This window comes from Lactuca serriola, chromosome 6, assembly GCF_051521515.1.
Source record: "Lactuca serriola cultivar US96UC23 chromosome 6, Lser_US96UC23_V15, whole genome shotgun sequence".
NCBI classification, from domain to species: domain Eukaryota; kingdom Viridiplantae; phylum Streptophyta; class Magnoliopsida; order Asterales; family Asteraceae; genus Lactuca; species Lactuca serriola.
In genome coordinates, this window is record NC_136413.1 from 181,913,068 (window position 1) to 181,920,801 (window position 7,734).

The 7,734-nt window shown below is 38.5% G+C and overlaps 1 pseudogene; it reads right to left on the reverse strand.

Moving 5' to 3' along the window:
* Positions 1-727: 727 nt before the first annotated feature.
* On the reverse strand, positions 728-2,975 carry LOC145060464 (uncharacterized; annotated as a pseudogene).
* Positions 2,976-7,734: the final 4,759 nt, after the last annotated feature.

Consider the following 7,734-nt stretch of genomic DNA (forward strand, 5'->3'; position numbering starts at 1 on the left):
CTGCTTCCATCATTCCCAAACCTTGTAAAATTTTGTTGAAGCTTGCTTCAGGTAAGGCTTTAGTGAAGATGTCTGCAAGTTGATATGAGGACCAAACAAAATGAACCTCTACGTTTCCATCTTCAACATGGTCATTGATGAAATGATATCTCAGTGCAATATGCTTAGTCTTTGAGTGTTGCACCGGATTGTGACATATTCTTATTGCACTCTCAGAATCACAATAAAGAGGTATCTTCTTCATACTAAGTCCATAGTCTCACAATTGGATTTGTGTCCAGATTACTTGTGAGGTACACGAAGCAACAACTATGTTTTCTACTTCGGCTGTTGAGAGAGACACACAAGTTTGCTTCTTGGATTGCCAGCTAACTAGTTTACCATCAAGGAACTGACATCCTCCAGTTGTGCTCTTTCTATCCAGACCACATCCACCCAGATCAACATCAGAAAAGGCTTGAACAAAGAACCCTGATTTTGCTGGATACCAGAGACCGAGCGACGAGGTTCGCTTCAAATAGCGAAAAATATTCTTCACTGCCACCATGTGAGGTTCTCTTGGATTAGCTTGAAACCTAGCAAAATAACAGACAGAAAACATAATATCTGCTCTACTAGCAGTTAGATACATGATAGATCCTATCATTTGACTATAGGGAGTCATGTCAACAGCAGGCTTTTCAAGAGATGATGTTAACTTAGTGCCAAACGCCATGGGAACCTTCACCTACGAGTCTCCCTTCATTCCAAATTTTGCCAATAGATTCTTCGTGTAGGCCTCTTGGTTAATAAAAATGCCTTGTGGTCCCTGTCTTATATTTAACCCAAGAAAAAAGTTAATTGGACCCATTGCACTCATTTCAAATTAGTCTCCATCAACTTCCAGAATTCAGCTGTTAAGCTTGGATTTGTGGAGCCAAAGATGATATCATCGACATAAATCTGAACAATCATAAGATGTTCGCCTTCTTTCTTGCGAAAGAAGGTTGGGTCAACCGAACCTTGCTTAAATTTTGATATTTTAAGAAACCGAGTTAATGTTTCATACCAGGCCCTTGGTGCTTGCTTTAGTCCATACACAGCTTTATCCAATACATAGCAATGATCAGGGTATTTCTCATTCACGAACCCGGGTGGTTGCTCAACACACACTGTTTCTTCTAGTTCTCCATTTACGAAGGCACATTTCACATCCATTTGAAAAACTTCGAAGTTTTTATGAGCAGCATATGCTAGAAAGATTCTAACCGATTCCAATCTAGCTACAGGAGAAAAGGTCTCCTAATAGTCCATTCCTTCTTCTTGGCAATATCCCTTTACCACCAGCCGAGCCTTTTTCCTAATTATATTGCCTTATTTATCCATCTTGTTCCTAAAGACCCACTTCAATCCAACGACAGAAGCATCCTTTGGTGTGGGTCTTAGTCTCCAAACTCGATTGCGTTCAAACTCATGGAGGTCATCTTGCATCGCATGTACCCAATTAGCATGATCAAGTGTAGTGTTGACCGTCTTTGGTTCAATTTTAGAGACAAACGAATTAAACATGTAGCATTCAATGTGAGAGAATAATGCAGTTTGCTTTGCTTTCAATTGAGACTGTGTGAGAACCCGTTCGGATGATTCACCAATTATCTGTGTTTTGGGATGATCCTTAGTCCATTTTGTTAGAGGAGGGTAGTTCGGGTCATAGACAGGATCCAACTCTACGTTTACCTCTTCTTCGAATTCGGATCGATCATCTTCATCAATTGTATATTCATTCTTCCCTTCAAATGGCGAAGTGTGTTCCTTGTCAGGTTTAGGATCCTCCCCCTTGGTTGGAATTGGATCCTCCTTCTCGGTTAGAGTTGGATTCTCCTGCTCTGTTATATGAGACACAGAAGAACCCTCCCCCTCAAATACTGAGTTGTTATTTGGAGGTTTAATAGAGGGTTGATCATCAGTTGGTTTTGAAGGATCATTTGCCATGTCTGTTGCAGCTTCTTCGATGATCTTTTTCAGATGGTCGATTTTGTTGTCTTCTGCATTCGCCTCCGAGTGTATAGCTTTTTCTGGTTCATCAAATAGCCTCATATATTCTTCAAACAAATTGTAAATAGGAACCGAGACTTGTCCTGATTCAACAAATATTTCCCCCATGGCACTTTCGCTTGCTTGAGCTTTCTTTATGTAACAGTCATCAAAGGTTACGTAATAGGTTTCTTCAATACGTTTGGAGTGTTTATTCAAAACCCTATAAGCCTTTGAAGTGATTGAATAACCCAAAAAGATTCCCTCGTCCGCTTTAACATCGACCTTGTTTCGGTTCTCTTTAGAGTTGAAGATGAAGCACCTGGAACCGAACACACGAAAGAACCTGACGTTGGGCTTTTGGTTGTTTAGAATCTCATACAGAGTGATTGAGAATCGCTTGTTAAGTAAGGATCTATTTTGAGTATAACAAGCAGTAGCAACAGCATCAGCCCAGAAGTATAAGGGGAGAGAAGCGAAGCTCAACATGGTTCTGGTTGCTTCACATAAGGAACAGTTACGTCTTTCAATGATTCCATTCTGTTGTGGAGTATAGGGAGCAGAGAAGTTGTGAGATACTCCCTTGTTGGCTAGAAAGTCTTCAAGCTCTTTATTCTTGAATTCAAGCCCATTGTCGCTTCTGATGTTCCTTACCACTTTTCGCAGTTGCAGTTCCACTTGCTTGATAAACATCTTTAACTTAGGAGTCACTTTTGATTTCTGTTTAAGAAAGTAAACCCAGGTGAAACGTGAAAAATCATCTACAATGACAAGTATAAACTTACTACCACCGATGCTTTCGATAGCCGAAGGTCCACATAAATCAATATGCAGAAGTTCAAGAGCTTCAATGATCTTGGTATTGATACGTGTAGGATGGCTCTTTCGGCTTTGTTTACCCTTCTCACAAGCTGCACACATGTGTTCCTTGTCAAATTTGAGAAGAGGGAGGCCTCGAACATGATTACCAAGCACTAACTTATTAATGTCTTTGAAGTTTAGGTGTGATAGTCGTCGGTGCCATAACCAGCTTTCATCAGAATTAGCTTTGGACAGCAGACAAATAGCTGGTTTTCCTTTAATTGGACTGAGGTTTAGGAGGTACATTTCTCCCTTTCGTTCTGATTTTAACAAGACTCTTTTGGATTGCTTTTCGATAATTTCTTATCCTTCATCATCGAATGGGAATTTCATCCCAGTACCCACAACCAATTGAGATACACTTGTAAGGTTGTGATGCAATCCTTCCACATACGCCACTTTTCAAATTGTAAACTCTCTGTTGGTTATCATCCCATATCCCTTGATTGTTCCATAAGAATTGTTGCCATACTTCACACATCCTCCATCCTTAAGGGACCGAAACTCCCTTAGCTCCTCCTTTCTCCCTGTCATGTGACGTGAGCAACCACTGTCTATATACCATTCATCATCAAACTGCTCATCACTTATAACCTGCAAATTTAAGCAAATTTGGGAACCCAAAGTCTCTTGGGCCCTGGTGAGCTTTTCATAAAAAAAGGAACCACAACAGAAATATCGACAAGATAAGTTCTTTTTATTAGTGTTGTTTCATCTTTTCTTTTGAGGGTGTACACTTTTATTTTATTTTTATCTTGTTTAAATTGCAATGTACCAGAAGGTGTTTTGTCAGTTAGAATATTCTTTTGATCTTTAGGGTTAGTTTCATTTTTATTATTATTGACGTCTGTATTAGAATCAAGCTTTCCCTTCCCTTTAACATCCTTTGTTGAGTAACGTTTCTGTTGGGAAGAACCAAAACTTAACCTTCGATTCTCAGTCTTGGTGTTGGGACCGAACCATGATGTTCGGTTCAGAACTCTGTTGTTGAAACCGAAACTGGATGTTCAGTTCTGTCCTTTGGATTCGGAACAGAAACTGGATGTTTGGTTTTGGGCTCTAGAATAGTAAGAGCAGGGACTGAAATTTTTCTTTCTTTTGATCTCTGGTTTGTCATTTTCTTTAGCATCTGCTTCTCTCTTCGAGGGAACATAGCTAGGGTTTTCAGATTGCCAAAATTATTTTTGCTCATTCAGACATTTCATGTATCTCCGGTTTCATTCCCGTTTCTGTTCAGCCAACTCCTGTTGAGATTTATGAATGTTGAAGCTTGACTTTGGCTTCCCCTTTTGAGCTTCGATTGTCTTGGAAGATACATTCGAAGCTTTCTTGGATTTTTCTGGTATCTCTTTGGTTCCACTAGTGCTTGGTTTGTCAAAACTTGAGGGTTTGTTGATTGGTTCGCCGAAATATCTACCCTTTACCCACCATGAGGTTCGCTCTGATAGACTGACGGTCTCGTCTGCATTATCGATAGGAGCGGACCAGAAATAATTATCACACCCTTCAGCATTGTCTTTGTCAACCAGGATTTTTAGTTCTGCTGTTTGTTTTCCAGTGACCCCTGTGACAGCATAAATCTGATTTGGCACGGTTTGAACTTTCTGGTAAACCACTGCCTTCTCTTTGAGTTTCTTTGACTTGTCCTTTGACAGATGTGCATATTCAACCGAATTTTCTACATTAAGTTTATGTTTGGTCATTAATTTGGCGTTTGAGGAGTCAAATGATTGTAAGGTCTCTATCTTAATTTTCAACTTATCATTTTCATCTAAGAGCCTTTTAAGCATGCATTTGTGTTCCTTTGAGTCAATGAAAGATTCAATTTTGTCCAGACCGATTTTATAAGTGACAGATGTCTCTTCTAAGGACATTATGGATTCACATTTAGCAATGACCTCATCCTCCTTAAGCTCAAGGAAGGGTAAGATCATCTTATGAATCTTTTTCCCTATTTCACAATCTAAATGCAATTGAGTAATATTAGTATATAAACGTTTAGCAACTAAGCAAAAAATGTTTCTTTGTTTTAAAAACTTCAAATTGTCTCTCTGCAAATAGATAATCTCATCCCTAGCCCTAGTTAACTCCGTCTCCTTCAGCTCAATCCACATGCGTATCTCCTCAGTCTTCGATGACTCCCTGCTGAGTTGGTCAGTTAGGTTAAAGTTCGTTACGCGAGTTTGCATGAGAGTACTACTTAGATTAGTGAATTTAAATTTAAGCTCGTTTAATTCTTCTTCATAATTTGTGACGGGAACTTTAAGAGATTCGAGGATGGATTGTACCTTTTTGTTCAACCGATCGCAGTCGTTAATTCTTTCACTCATGGGCTTTGCTGCAAACACTTGTCCTCCTTCAAGTTCGGCTCCTTACGCTCATCTTCTGTTGGTACTCTTGTTGTCACCAACAAGCACTTCCCAGCCAAACTGTTAACTTCCTCTCTCGCCACATATGTTGTGCCATGTGAAGGCTTCCTTACTTCTTCATCCTCAGAGTCTGTTGACCAGACTTCAACGCCTCCAAATTCATCATCGACCATATTCTCCTACACAATCAAGACGTTCATAGAGTTGTTAGCTGCCTTCTTTTTCTTTAGCTCTTCCAGCTTTTGTGTATGATAAGCCTCATCATCTTCTCTATCCTTTTTCTCAGTCATCTTTCGTAACATGCAATTTTTGGCGAAGTGGTTCTTGTCGTGAAAATAATTGCAATTGTATCCAGAATATCCTACTAGCTTGCTTTCTTTCTTATCATCATCCTTTTGAGAGACATTCTTCGATTCTTCTTTCACTTTCTCGGAGCTGTAACTCCCTTGCCAGTTTCGGTTCTTATTGTCAGGGAATTTCCTTCTTGCAAACTTCTTAGGGGTGGAGATCATCATTGCATATTCTTCACCTATAAGTTCACACTCAGACAAATCTGAGTCATCTTCTTCTTCCGTCACATTCTTCCCTTTTGAGATAAGGGATAAAGAGCCCATGCCAGACATAACCTTTGTTTCTTTTGTTACTGTGCTTTCATGGGATTTTAAGATGCCCATCAATTTTGCCAACGAGTAAGATTTGAATTGTTCGTGAGCCTTTATAGTTGAGACCACTGGCATTCACTCAAGTCTCAAGCCATTAATAAACGTGACTTTCTGTTCAATCTCCTTTCTTTCAATATCGTGCTTCATCATCTTGTTGAGCAGATGATTGTAGCAATCAAACGTGTGAAGAAGAGTCTCCTTAGGTTTTTGAGCAAAAGTACCGAACTCAGAGAGTAACAAGGTTTGTATTGAGTGCTTTAGATCTTCGTCGGTTGAATACAATTCTTTCAGCCTGTCCCATATTTCATTTGTAGTAGTGCATGAACTAACCAGACGGAAGGTATCAGCTTGTAGGGAAAATTTGATCATCCTCAAAGCTTTGAGATTGCACATCTGCTTTTCTTTTTCATCTTTTGCAATCTTTTCTACGTCCACCAAAAGCTGATTGTACTCCTTTTGAGTCTTCATTGTCCTATTTGTTCCAGCATGAACGAACGGACCGATTGTGATAGCCTCCTAGATAAGATAACCATTATCTTCAGATCCAACCACGTAATCTTCAAAGTGATGCGCCCATACTTGTAAGTCCCTAATCTGCTTGTGTATCATTGAGATCCATTTGATGGTGCGGAATCCCAATCAAACGGATGATGTCAGATCAAATAGAAGAGAAGGAGAAGAAGAAGAATAATATGAATCTCAATGTATTAATGAATAGAATGATGATCCTTTACATAAGATTCACACACACTTACACACACTCTCTTTTCTCTCTCTCTCTCTCTCTAGAACACCTTCAAACTGCACACATTTAAGCTCTCCACTAGTGTTCTTACCCTCACATGCACTCCTCAACCTATATATATATATATATATATATATATATATATATATATATATATATATATATATATATATATGGACATAAGGCCAAGTCCAAAATAAAAATAATCCAATGCTCGGTCCAAACTACAATTAATCCTATACTATTTTTGGCCCAAATAATAAAAACAATAAATGCGTAGAAAAGCGAAGTAGAAACCATATTTTTGACCCAACAATCTCCCCCTTGGTTTATAGCTTTCTTTTCTTTTCTTAAATGACCCAACAAGCTCCCTCTAAAAAGTAGCTGGCTTTTCTTGTTAATCTTCATTGAGAACTTGGCTTCAGCATTAATCTTCAAATTCTTCACAGCTTCAAGATGAACTTAATGAATCTTCAATGAATGACTTCATATTGAGCGGTTGGGCTTTTCTTCAGAATTTGGCTTTGAACGCACGTCGGGTGAGGAGGCTTGATGTACTGATTCTTGAAAGATAGCGCTTTCAGCTTGAGAATCTTTAGAGAGAACATCAGAGAGAACAAATCTTCTAGATCACTTCAGCAGGTTCAAGATAGCAGCAGACTGATTGAGGAGGCTTCAATGCAATCTGTCACATAATCTTCAAGTCAGCTTGATCTTTCTTCTGGGGTTGAAGGATTCAATGTCTAAAGAATAATCTTCATTTCTATCTCCTTCAAATGCCAATTCTTCGATGCTCACGGATGAAACCTTGGCTCATAAATTTTCGACACAAACTCCGCGAGTCTCATCTACACCTGAATTCACTTTTCAAGACAAAACAAAACTAAAAGAAAATTTTAGCACACAATATTTTTTTGGATTTTTCATACTTTCTGAAAAAGAAATAAAACAGAAATAACACTATTTTTTTTTATTTTCTGATTTTTGTTTGGTTTTTAAAATTTTTAATTCTACCCTAATATTTAAATTAGAAGTGAACTATGAACAAATTTAACAAAAATAAAATGATATCTAACTTTAAGAA